This window comes from Nycticebus coucang, chromosome 13, assembly GCF_027406575.1.
Source record: "Nycticebus coucang isolate mNycCou1 chromosome 13, mNycCou1.pri, whole genome shotgun sequence".
NCBI lineage: Eukaryota > Metazoa > Chordata > Mammalia > Primates > Lorisidae > Nycticebus > Nycticebus coucang.
Window position 1 is genome coordinate 11,831,816 of NC_069792.1, and position 14,204 is coordinate 11,846,019.

Genomic DNA, 14,204 nt, shown 5'->3' on the forward strand with positions numbered 1-14,204 from the left:
TCCTTTACTTCTAACTCTCATCAGGAAGAAAACATTTTACAAGCTATCTGAATACTAGAACAATTATCTATGTTGCAGGTGCTTATAATTTCTGTGCTTGTGGAAATTACCATATTCAGTGGCATAAAATGATAATAGTGTCAGGCCCATGTCAACCACAAGGCTGTCAGATTTCCTCTCCGTGGCTTTTTCTGATGACTTCTAAAACCATCACTATGTCTTTAACACACTTATCATAAAGATATGTTTGTAGAGAAACCAACAAACCCACAGTTGAGACTCATCTTTTCAAAAGTGGGCAGTGATCCTTCACAGCATCTATTTATTCATTCACCTATTCCTTTGCATTTTCTGTAACTGTTCCTCACCCACTTACTGGTGTTTGCTGGGCGATACACACTGTTTTACTGTTCCTAAGGAGATAAATATTATTCAGCATAGAGTTTGCCTTTCACAAGCCAATAATCTAATACAGGACTAGTCATAAAAGATCGTAATTAATAATAAATACACAGTAGGATCTTTGGTCTTGTCTTGGCCAGGATTTGAACCTACACTGTTCTGCTTACCAAATCATTTAGCTTACTTTGCCCTTGTTTTTCCATCTCTAAAATGATGGTAGTATTACGGGGGGTATGTGTGTGGGGGGGGGATTGTGCAGATAATAATAATTACTTTGCAGGTTTGTTTGTAAAAGAAGATTCACATAAGTATGTAATATGGCTGACACTTAGTAGGCATTTACAAGAATAAATAGTGTAAGAGTTCAGGGTAAGGAAAAGTCATTCCCAGCTTGGCTGAACAAAGAAGACTCCTATCTGATCTTGGAGAATCACACCTTTGAGATACAACATCATCAGATAATCTTTTTTGCTATCATTGCGGGTCATCCTCATGCAGGGGCCAAGCTGGTCTTCTCTGTATCGCTCCAATTTTAGTATATGTGCTCCCAAAGCAAGCTCAGAAATAGAAAATAATCTCCCCCACTTTAAATGCTTTTCTGTTTCTTTTTCCGCTGGTTCAAGTGAACAAGCACAGTTTCTGCCATCATGCTAATCTTTACTTACACCTCTTTGAAAGGCAACATGTCATCACTGACCCTGGTTGCAGGGAAGGACTCTCCAGCTGTCCTGAAGCTTGAGGACAGGAGGCAGCGTGCACTACCGGAGGGAATGGGACGATTGACGCCAGACAGTGGCAGGTGGCTATTTTCATGTAGCAGTCAGAGGCAAATGAAAGAGGTGTGTGGAGATCATTCTCCCCAGAGGCCATTCATTTCTCTACAGCTGAAAGAGCAACAGGTTGATCCAAAACAGGACCAACAGTTCAAAAGAATTATGACAGATCAGTCACATGCCCCTAAGTTTATCTGGATAAAATGCATAAGCACCCTCCAGTGTTGACAAAGATCCGACATCTGTAAAAGGCTAAAAGGGGAGAATCAGAGTTGAGCTAAAAAGGTCAGTACATTTCCTTACACACAAGAAGTGGCTCCAAATTAAAATGAAATCCCTTTTCCATGGATCCTTTTAAATCAGGATCGAAACTGTTCTAAGCATGATGCAAGCACAGTCTTTCCTGAGTTTTAAATGCCTCGTTTATAACTGTCCCATACATATGAACGACTGCTTGGGCACCAGTTCCCTCAAATCTCTCATTTCCCCTTCCCCGTCTGCACCCACAGGGCCTCCTGCGCTGGGCAGTGTGGCTAGGAAAGCGGGTCGCCGCAGAGGGCCCCCCTCTTCCTCCCTTACAGCTCATTGTTGGAAACTCAAACTTTTTCTCACACGTCCCATTCAACTTCCTTCCTTCTTTCAAGTCCTGTCCAATTAGATTAGCAAAGTTAAAGTTAGTTTTTCTACCAAGACTTTGATGCTACAGAATTAATAAGGAATACAGTGTCCCTCTTCTGGTTGAGTTTAAAAAGTAAATGAAAATCTTCTATCTTTACCTACATCTACCTATGTGTAAATTTATCACGAAATGAAATGAGGCACTGTAACCTGATCTGATTTGAAAGAAAGTCGCCCGTATAACAATAGTACCATAAGGAAAGTCAGTTTTACAGTTTCCTTTCATTTATTTGTTCGCTCTCTCTCTTCCTCTTTCTCCTTTTTTTTTTGACCATTTAATAGCATTTGGTCTGTTCCTGTGCTTTTGACCTGTTTACATTACAGCATATGATTATGTTTATTTGTCAGTTACAAACTGTATGAAAAAAATGCATGCAGGCTGGGCGGAGACTCTTTGTCTCTCTTCCGCCATTCCCCGTTTTCCCTGGGAAATCGGATAGCCCCCAGAAAGGGCTAAGCTCACAGCACTGTTAGCCAACTGCACGGAGTGGCCTGTAATCTCCCTCTCCTTCTGTGCCTCCACTCCTCACTGTGTGACACATCAGGGAATGTTTTTCTGCAGGGCTGGCGGGATCAAAAGTCAGGCAAAGACAGTTAGGGTTCCATTTCTATTATGAAATGATTATCTTATCTGCATGATAATACACACACGTATTCCTGCTAAATTATCTGCAGCCTGAGCATTCATTCATGCCCCAGAGAAGATGATGAATGTGCCAGATGCTTGCATTTGTGGTGAGATGACCAGGACGGGTGGAGCAGGGCAGCTTGCCAACGGTTTGGGTGGCTATTTGTCAGGAGAACGAGTCATTCCTGCTGCACCACCCCTGATATTGATTTTAATATGTTGCACTGGAAGAAGGCCAGAGCCCTCGCACCACATTTAGGCCCGCTTTTTACCCTTTAGCAATAGCCTTGTGCTCCCTGCAGGTGCGCAGCTCCGCCACTAGGTGCCTGAGGCCGAGGATGTGTTTCTCCGGGGCGTGGTCTGAGGCTTTGTTCTGAGGCTAGGACTCCTGCCTTGTACTTTATATTTGGTCTTTGGAATATTCACCATCAGGTGTTATGGGGCTTGGGCCAGGTCTCTGCCTAGAAACCAGGTGATCTACTTTTCATTCAACTTTTCCTGAGCTCTTTAAGTCAAGGAACCCTCTCAAATGAAATACTCTAAAGCTTATGCCAGCAGACCTACAATATTTCTAGTTCCTTCTGGACGGAGGGAAAGGAGAATGCAAGGGCATACTCTGCTGGCGCCCTCTGCTCCCCTCCCAGCGCAGGGCTACGGAGAGGTCCCCAGGCCACTGAGAAGCCATCTGCGGGGAGATTTCGGTGGGGCCTGCTGCTCTGCAGGCCTCGCGTCGTGCGAGCTGCTGCGTGGCCGTGCAGTGGGCAGGAACCGGGCTCCGGCTCCTCGGGTGGCTTTTGTGTTCTTGGGATAGACTGAGCTGGCTTGACATGGGATCAGACCTCCCCTGCTGTCCTGTTGTCTTAGCAAATTGTACAGAGGCAGGGGGAGCCAAGGGCAGTGCCGATCTGAGGTCTGAAACCGAAGCCCTGAGCAGGCTTCCCCGGGGCGGCACGGAGGCAGGCCTGTCTGCTCGTCTCAGTAAGGCAGCTGCACCCCGCAGGCTGGGGGGAGGCTCTGGCTTTATTTGCTCTGCGTTCTGGGGTGTGATTATGTTAACCTGTCTGTGCGACCTTGACACATACAGCAGAATTGCCCTGCTTGTGGGATGTGATGAGGGCCAGGTGATTGCTTTTATTTGCTAAATTGGGACTGATTTGGACAGGGACACCTGGCTACTTAGAGCGTGTGTTTGTTTATCTGCCAAGTTCAGCAGTCAGTTCAGGGCAAGAGGCCAGTCGTGGTGAGAAGTCAGGGTCTTGGTCAGGAAGGGTGGCGATTTCTAGTTTTAGCTTGTATCCATGTTTATTGCCATCTTGATTTGCAATAACCCATTGGGTTTTCTGTGAACCTGAAATACACAAACCATTAAGAGTCAGCCTGAAACTTCAGAAGGTTTAATTTACTTTGAAACTGGTTGGATTTTTAGTCTAATAAGAAATCTAACAAGTTTGGGGAACGCTTTTTGAATTCATGAATTTCCCTTCTTTCTTTTTTTGGTGTTAGTCAACAAAATCCACCAGCGTGGAGGCCTCACATTTTCCTCTGTTATCTTGAAAGACACCGTCTTCCTATGTTGGCCAATGAACCCTATTGGGCTTCTGATGTTTCCCAAATAATTTCTCAAAGAGTCATCGGGTCCTAGAAGCCTACATGAAGTGCATTTTTAAAAAACAGAATTTCACTTTTTAAAAATCATTACCCTTTTCTATGTCATATAGAATTTCGTGAAAACAACATTTGTAAAAACTGAGAAAAAAATAGGCAGAAATAATTTACCTAAGATCAAAAGCATGCCAAAGACTAGCAACCAAAACATTTTTCTCTGAAAGACATTATTTGGGGGAAAACTCATAACATCTGGATTAGATTATAAAATGCAGGAGTAGAAAGACTAGTAGTCTTCGAGACATCAGCTTTTATACCTCTAGAATTTTATAATTGCACTATCACTATTTCCTCAGCAACCAAACCCTCCGTTTTTACTGTTCTGTTCTATTCTGTTGCTGGGGGAGGGTGGTGGAGCAAGGTTGAGAGGGTACGTTGCAAATGATAGGAAAGGAGGCCTAGGTGATTTCTTTTTTTACCTTTCATATCTCAATTCCCTGGCCATTCAATTTAGTTCCCGAGGTGCTGACAGCTGGTAATATGTTAAACTCCAATCCACTTTTTGGAAGTTATTGATATTTCCTAACTGAGGTTTAATGGTGTGACTTGGTGTAGGTGAAAATGTGCCAAGGTCTTGGGTCTCCTGTGCCTCATTCAGGTTTGTTATAGTTCCAGCAACAAATGCCAGAACGAGAAACCACTTTGCTGCCTGGTCCTCCCAGTCAAGTGAATCTCAATTATTATATCGAGTAATATGTTACATATATATTACTTACAGATTTTTTTTTTTCATAGAGCAACAGAGAGACCAAACAGTGATTTTTTGGGGGGGATGTGGGGAGCTATTTGTTTGTTTGAGTCTCAAAAGCTGTTGAGTCTGAAAGATTTAAAATATCCACTTCTGCACAACTCCTAGCTGCTTACCTTCAGCAAATTGTCCTAATTTATTTTAGCAAAAAGCCACTAGTAAAAAAAAAGTCAATAGAGGGCGGTGCCTGTGGCTCAAAGGAGTAGGCGCTGGCCCCATATGCCAGAGATGGTGGGTTCAAACCCAGCCCTGGCCAAAACTACAAAAAAAAAAAAAAAAGTCAATAGATTTGGAACTAGATGGTGGGTGATGGTTGCACAACATTGTGAGTATACTAGATGTTACTGATGATAAATTTTATGGTATGTGTATTTCTCCACAATAAAAAAAGTTCGTAGAAAAAAATTTAACTTGCCCTGGCAAAGAATGTTGATGCTGATTGTGACTGTAGCTATGTGGTTTCTAAAGAGGTGGAGGGGGAAAAGAGGCATGGGGGTAATAGTCTAAACCCAGAAAAATTTACTGTTGGCACTAAATTTATCTGCGGCAAATAGATAGTTTGAATATTCTTCTTAATGGGATACTTTCTTAGCAATAACGACTTTTTTGTGTGTTTGTTTGTTTCAGACGGGGTCTAACTCTGTTCTCCAGGCTGGAATGCAGAGATGTGATCATAGTTTACTGTTACCCGAAAATTCTTGGGCTCAAATGATCCTCTTGCCTCAGCCTCTCAAGTAGCTGGGACTATAGACATGAACTGTAACATTTGTGGTGTTTGCTATTTGTAACAAAACAAAACACAAATGGCTTAAGGTTCATAATTTATAGTAATTTCTCATTTTAGGGAGATTAATAAAAGCAACACACATACTATAAGGTGGCCATCAGGATCTTCCCTGGTTGTGTACTCCCAACATATGGATAGTAACATTCAAGAAGTGATTAGAAACTTTGTTTCTTTGGGTAAAACAGACATCCATTAAAAGACCAACATTAAGTAAAGGTAGAAAATAATGTAGTTTACAAGTGGAGAGTTGGTAAAACACATAGATATTGACAGAAACATAATAAAGGAGGATTTATAATCGTATCTGAGAAGCTCTGAGTTCTAGTATTTGGTATATTCATTTCTTTTCCTTGTGAATGTGAAGGATATACTATAATCTACTTTATGCAATGCATCAAAACCAGAATGAGTATGCTGAAACTTTGGATTGCCTTCATAAAATAACATGCTTTCAATTACATTAAAGATATGTAGGTCATTATGAAAATTTTGAGATACACAAAAATCAAGAAATGAAAAATCTGCCTGGAAGGGGACAAATGAAGCCCTCCCAGCAACACCAATAAGCTGAGCAAGGTGAAACCCGCATAGTGTATCAGAAAGGACGCTGTTGACGGTGTTTCTTAGAAGTGAAATAATGGACCGTAACACATTCTCTCTCACAACTTTTGTAGTGACCCACATATATTTGTTGAGCAACTACAGTTTGCAAAGCATTGTGCTGGTTGTTGCAGGACAATATACAGATTAGTAAGGTACAGACTCTGTCCACAAGGAACTAGAAATATTGTAGGCAGCAAAAACAGATGCTCAAAGGACAATACTACTCTAATAAAAGAGACTGATGAATCCTGTGAGTCAGAGTGGTGTGGATGTTCACAAAAGAGGGCGAAAAAGCCAGCAAGAGTTAGTTCTTCCATGTGAGGTTGAGCAAGGGCTCATAAAACAGGTGGGGTTTGAAGAATAGGCAAGAATTCTGCAGAATGAGAGCATTTTAGGTGCCCAAACTGAAATGATAAGACAAAGTACAGAATGGAAAATGGCTAGGTGTTGAGAAAATATCTGCAATTTTAGTTTGGCTGGGAACAGCCTGTTGGCAGGAGAATGATGAGACTTAAGATTATAAATGTAGGTTGGTCTTAAATGTGAGGACTAGGAATGTTGCCTTTAATTCAGAAAGTGCTGGGAAGTTTTCTGAAGAGGCAGGGACAGGATCTGAGTTGTGCCTCACTGACAGTGAGGGCTGAACTGGGTGGTTTGGGAAGAGATAAACAGGCAGAAGCTGGTGGAGTGCCCTGGGAGGCCCAGAGAACAGAAGGAATGAGGACTCAGGCCAGGTTGGTGGTAACAAGAAAAAGAAAAGAGGCAGAATCTATATGATTTGGCAACTAACTGGGCGCAGGAGGATTAAAGAAAGTTCTGGGGCAGTGGCACCTTGGGTGTGTCTAAGCTTCTCTGCAATGCATGATGCCCCTCTCCTGAGTGGGCTCTTGCTGCTCAGGAGGGGGAGGGGTGGATAAGGCTGGCCCTGCCTGTGGCCGATTTTGCTGGAGAAGGTTGACAGAGAACTTCTCTCCTGTGAGCTTTACAAGAGCCTGGAGACAGTGAGAAGAGGATTGGTGAGGCAAATAAAGTAAATTGGATCTTTGTCTGCAGAGGTGGGCATGTTGGTAATTGTGTTTGTAAGGGAGGACTTCCCATTTCCAGTCCTAAGAAAACTGGAAATCAGTATCCCTACCCTCACAGCAAGAAAAAACTTAAACTGAAAATCAACAAGTCTTATTATATCCATGAGAGAATGGGGCCCCAGGACAAGCTGTGGGACCCCAAATCAGAGAGACACTCAGGCTAGTGCAAACAGAAATCACAGCTTATTGGAGCAGGAGCCTCTGTGGGAACAAGTATTGGTTTCCTTTTACCAAGTGCATCCTTTTTGGCTTTCAATAAAATTTACAAGGCATATTAAAAGACCAAAAACACAGTTGGAAAAGATAAAGCAAGCATCAGAACCAGGCTTAGAAATGTCAGAGACGTTGGAATTATCAGACTGGAAACTTAGAACAACAAATACACTACAGAGCTCTAATAGAAGCAGAGAAAAACGTGCAGGAGTAATGTAAGCACAGAGACAGAAACTGTAAAGATCAGAAGGAAAGGCTGGCCCTGAAAAAACGCTGTCACAGTAATAAAGATTGCCTTTGATGGGCTCATCAACAGACTGGACAGAACCAAGGCAAAACATCAGTGAGCTTGAAGAAGTGTCAATAGAAAATTCCAAAAACATGCAAAGAGACCAGAGAATTAACAAAGACAGAACAGAGTAGGAACTACGTGATAGGGGAAAAACCAGAAAGAGAGAAAGGAACAGAAGAAATGTTTGAAGCAATAATGACTGATAGTATTTCCTGAAATTAATAATAGATACCAAATTACAGACCCAGGAAGTTCAGAGAGTACTAATCAGGACAAATACCAAAAAATTACACCTAGTAAGTGTATCATATTTAGACTGCAGAAAATGAAAGTGAGAAAAATCTTGAAAAAAAGCTACATGAGGTGGGTACCTTACCTAGAGAGGAGAAGAATTACATCATAGTTCTCTTCAGAAACTATTCAAGTGAGAGTGGAGTGAAATATTTAGGTGCTGAAATAAAAAAAACAACAAAAAACCACACCAACCTAGAATTCTGTATCTGGTGAGATTAACCTTTAAAACAGGGGTTCTCAACCTTCCTAATGCTGCGATGTATTTTCATTGTTAGAAAGGGGTCACCACCCACAGGTTGAGAACCGCTGGCCTACAGATACATGAAAAAATGCTTGTCGTTTTGAGATTTTGAGATGTGGGCCATTCTCACTGGGGTTAGATGATATCTCAGGGTTGTTTTGATTTGCATTTCTCTAATATATAGAGATGATGAACATTTTTTCATGTGTTTGTTAGCCATTCGTCTGTCATCTTTAGAGAAAGTTCTATTCATGTCTCTTGCCCATTGATATATGGGATTGTTGGCTTTTTTCATGTGGATTAATTTGAGTTCTCTATAGATCCTAGTTATCAAGCTTTTGTCTGATTGAAAATATGCAAATATCCTTTCCCATTGTGTAGGTTGTCTCTTTGCTTTGGTTATTGTCTCCTTAGCTATACAGAAGCTTTTTCAGTTTAATGAAGTCCCATCCCATTTGTTTATTTTTGTTGTTGTTGCAATTGCCATGGCAGTCTTCTTCATGAAGTCTTTCCCCAGGCCAATATCTTCCAGTGTTTTGCCTATGCTTTCTTGGAGGATTTTTATTGTTTCATGCCTTAAATTTAAGTCCTTTATCCATCTTGAATCAATTTTTGTGAGTGGGGAAAGGTGTGGGTCCAGTTTCAGTCTTTTACATGTAGACATCCAGTTCTCCCAACACCATTTATTGAATAGGGAGTCTTTCCCCCAAGGTATGCTCTTGTTTGGTTTATCGAAGATTAGGTGGTGCTGGCGTGGATGTGGAGAGAAGGGAACACTTTTACACTGCTGGTGGGACTGCAAACTAGTGCAACCTTTTTGGAAGGAAGTATGGAGAAACCTCAAAGCACTCAACCTAGACCTCCCATTTGATCCTGCAATCCCATTACTGGGCATCTACCCAGAAGGAAAAAAATCCTTTTATCATAAGGACACGTGTACTAGACTGTTTATTGCAGCTCAATTTACAATTGCCAAAATGTGGAAACAGCCTAAATGCCCACCAACCCAGGAATGGATTAACAAGCTGTGGTATATGTACACCATGGAATACTATTCAGCCATTAAAAAAAATGGAGACTTTACATCCTTGGTATTAACCTGGATGGACGTGGAAGACATTATTCTTAGTAAAGCATCACAAGAATGGAGAAGCATGAATCCTATGTACTCAATTTTGATATGAGGACAATTAATGACAATTAAGGTTATGGGGGGGAAAGCAGAAAGAGGGATGGAGGGAGGGGGGTGGGGCCTTGGTGTGTGTCACACTTTATGGGGGCAAGACATGATTGCAAGAGGGACTTTACCTAACAATTGCAATCAGTGTAACCTGGCTTATTGTACCCTCAATGAATCCCCAACAATTAAAAAAAAAAAAAAAAGAAAAAAAGAAAAAATGCTTGTCATCTTTAATCATCAGAAAAATGCAAATCAAAACTACTTTGAGATATCATCTAACTCAAAGACCAGTAAGACTGGTCTGGTTTCACATAACAAAATCCCAAAACTACAGATGTTGATGTGGATATGGGGAAAAGGGAACACTTCTGCAGTGCTGGTGGGAGTGCAAGTTAATACGTCCCTTTTGGAAAGAAGTATGGAGGATACTCAGGGATCTAAAAGCAGACCTGCTATTCGATCCTGCAATTCCTCTACTAGGTGTATGTTCAAAAGACCAAAAATCACTTTATAACAAAGATATTTGCACCAGATTGTTCATTGCAGCTCAATTCATAATAGCCAAGTCATGGAGGAAGCCCAAGTGCCCATCAACCCATGAATGGATTAATCAATTGTGGTATATGTATACCATGGAGTATTATGCAGCCTTAAAAAAGATGGAGACTTTACCTCTTTTATGTTTACATGGATGGAGCTGGAACAGATCTTACTTAGTAGTATCTCAAGAATGGAAGAAAAACTATCCAATGTACTCAGTGCTATTATGAAACCAATTCACAGTCACTCATACTTTTATACGAAGAACAGATCACAACTATGGCCTAAGATGAAGGAGGGAGGTCAGATTGAGGGAAGGTGAATGGTGGGATCACACCTATGGTGCATATTGCAAGGCTACATGTCGGATCTATTAGTATAGAGTATAAATGTCTTAACACAATAATTAAGTAAACGAGATGAGGTATATAGTAACCAGTGTGATGTAAGCGTTCCTAATTCTGTATGAAATTAGCACATTGTACCCCATAAATGCATTAATGTGTACATGATCTATGTGTTTATGATTTAATAAAAAAAAGTAAAGGACCATATACCACGGAATACTATTCATTCATTAAAAGAGATGGAAACTTTACATCTTTTGTATTAACCTGGATGGAGATGGAACATATTCTTCTTAGTAAAGCATCCCAAGAATAGGGAACCAAGAATCTAATGTACCCAATTCTGATATAAGGACAATTGATGACTTAGTACATGGTAGGGGGTGGTGGAATGGGGGAGTGGGGAGAGGGAAGGAGGGAAGGGGATGGAGGGTCACCGTGTGTGATACACCTCTTGGGGGCAAGACACAATTATAAGAGGGAATTTACCTAACAAATGCAATCAGTGTAACCTGGTTCTTTATACCCTCATGAATCTCCAACAACAACAACAAAAAAAGTGAGAAACATGATATTAGCCACAATGAAGTTTTTGAATCTGAAAGAAGTCCTATTAATTAATTTAAATTTTCCTTAATTGTGTACAACGTTTCATAACTTTAAGTTCACAGTATATTCAATTTTTTTCACATTTACCATTAAGTATTTCATATCATTTTTATTGCATTAATAAATTGTGTTTTATTTAAACAAATAAATAAAAGTAAAGGATAAATCTTGAAGGAATTTGTCACTTGTCAGCCTGGCTTCAGGAATGGTTACAATAACTTCTTCAGAAAGAAGAAAAATGGCACAGGTCTGATGATTGAATTTATGTAAAGACAGGAAAAGTATAGAGAAGTAATAAATGAAGGTAAAATAAACAAAAGGGAGAGAGTGACACTGGATTAGGGAAGAATACAGGCCAGGCTCTCCCTCTTCTCAAGGCACAGTGCTGTTCCCGAGGAGGTGGGCTCCCACTTTCTCCTGGGCTGGGGGACTGTGAGAAGGACGGAGAGCAGAGAGGGAAGGAACATCATGGTGCCTTACCAGGGACCAAGCAAGCACTGGGCCACTTGGGAAGATGCAGCCGTGTCTTCCCCCATTTAGGGAGTCCCAGCAGTTGTGCCTGAGACCCAATGTGCAAAGCAGCACAACTGACGAAGGGGGAGTCAGAGGCGGAGAAAACAACCAGGCAGACCCCAGATGAAACGGAGCTGCCAGGGATCAACTTGAACAAATGAGGACCCTGGGGGAGACTCAAGGACAGCACCAAAAAGACTTTCAGAGAGGAAAACCCACAGTGCTATTTATTAAGCAATGGTAAGTAAACGAAGGGAGAAAACCCTCCCTGTTGAATCAGTATATAGCTCTATGAGACCTGACATGTGGACTAGAGGAATTCTGGAAGAATAAGAAAAAAGAGACAGAGGCAAGACAATAATTGAATGCATGAAAGAAGAAATTTTTCTCAAGCTGAAGAAATACATGAGTCTGCAGTTTGAGAGATGAATTCCAGGCCGGATGGATGGGGTAGAAAAATAAAGATGCAGACTCACTCTATTCTGATAAAATGCCTGACCTCTAAGGATGAAGAGAACATCTTACAGGTTTCCAGCTGGGAAGAAGAAATTCTGAAAAAAGAACCCAGCTTTTTTACTTATCCACATTTGTGCTAGAAAATGGGAGTCATAACATGCTTAGGCTACAGGGAGGATAGGACTAAGACCGAGCGTTCAGTAGCCAGACAAGACAGCATTTACTTGAGAGAATGAAAGAAAGATTATTGAGGAGCTTGCATGAGTTCAAGGCTGTGTCACTTTGTCCATTAGGATGATCCCTTTGTCCTGGCTTTCCTAGGACTTTGTCCATTTTGGTACTGGTAATTCTGCCTTCTGAGAAACACCTCCATTTCAGGCAACGTGGGACAACTTGTTACCCTATCATATACTTCACATGGAGGAAACCAACGTTAAATGAAAGAAAAGGGGAGAATTTGAGGTGGGGGTTCTCAACCAGGGTGATTTTGCTGCCTTCTTCTCAGAATTTGACAATATTTTTGGTTGTCATGATTGGCACGATGGACATTCTCCTCTGGCATCTGGTAGGTAGAGGGCAGGGATGCTGTTATACATCCCAGTATGCACAGGACAGCCCCTTGCAGCAAACAGTTACTTTGCCCCAAAAGGTCAATTGCCAAGGCTGAGACACCCCAAGTTTAAGGGAAGATAAAGAGAAATAGAAAGAGCGAGAGGCTACAAAACTTGCATCTATGGTCACACACACAAAACTTAATTGTAAGTGGGTTATGACAGATTGTCTTGGAATGTGTAACTTAGGAGCTTATAGAAGTTTCCTGCCCTAGAAGAGACAAGCGGCAAAGACATCTTAACAATGATCTAAAAGCTCAAAACTGTCTCCACAAAACCTAGTGCCTGAGGCCATGATAGGAGACTGATGGAGTAGCCGAGGCAGTCATCACGTATTTTAAAAGGTCTCAGTTTATTGGGATGGGAATGGGAGCAATCGGGGTGTGAGGTATCTTAGAGAGGAAAGTTAGGTTTATTTTCATATAATAGTAAAAAAAAAAAAAATTAGGTGTGTTAATGCCAGGAAAAATTTTTTTTGCCAGGAAAGGGAATTAATGGAATGGAAAAAAACATCAGGGCTCCCTTATTAACCAAAAGTCGAAAGGGATTGGGCGGCAACTTGATCAGACCTGTGAAAATAAGAGAAATGGTGCGGGTGGTGGGTGGGAAGCAGTCTCTTGCCAGCCACAGTATTGCCAACAGAAGCTTAAGTGGGGTGAGTAATGTCACTGTTTTATTTCTGTACCCTATCCAGAGTCTAAAAATCACAGTATTTTAATAAGTTCATGTGGATTAACTCAAGGTTCTTAATGAAATAACACAATGATAATTATCATTTCCCCCCTCTCATAAATCAGGTGAGTAGGGCGATGGGGTAGTAATTATTGGTTAATGTTGGCCTCCTTCCCTAGACCGGAAATCTTCATGAAGGCAGGAGTCATGTCTCCTTTTATTAAACAAATAAATAAATAACAGCTTCTCAACCTATGACTAGTGGTGCCTGTGGCTCAGTGAGTAGGGCGCTGGCCCCATATACTGAGGGTGGTGGGTTCAAACCCAGCCCTGGTCAAACTGCAACACAAAAACAGCTGGGCACTGTGGCAAGTGCCTGTAGTCCCAGCCACTCGGGAGGCTGAGGCAAGACAATCGCCTAAACCCAGGAGTTGAAAGTTGCTGTGAGCTGTGATGCCATAACACTCTACCAAGGGGGATAAAGTGAGACTCTGTCTCTAAAAAAAAAAAAAAAATTAACTCAGTATCAACCTATGACCAGAAGTCTTCAAGATAAGGAGAAAAAAGCCCCACGCAATGTAGTATTTGTGAAAAGTCCAGACACTTGTACATTTTACTGAGATTTGTGAAAAAGAAAACAAAGATAAGAACGTAAGAATAGATGAGTGACATTACAAGGCTGTGAGGCTGACTTGAAAATTTGAAAAAGAGACTCAATTTGCATAACATAAAAGTTGGGAAAGAAACTTCCTACCTAGACTAGAATTGCTGGATTTAGTAAATGAAAATACAGGACACCTGGTTAAGCTTGAATTTCAGGTGCACAAGTATGTCCCAAATATTACAAGGAACGCATATATGCTAAAA

General features: G+C 41.3%; 1 non-coding gene across 1 annotated transcript; it reads right to left on the reverse strand.

Moving 5' to 3' along the window:
- Positions 1–855: 855 nt before the first annotated feature.
- LOC128564119 (U6 spliceosomal RNA) lies at positions 856–958 on the reverse strand. Its single transcript, XR_008373997.1, has one exon. It is a non-coding gene; the product is annotated as a U6 spliceosomal RNA (small nuclear RNA).
- Between the last annotated feature and the right edge of the window lie 13,246 nt (positions 959–14,204).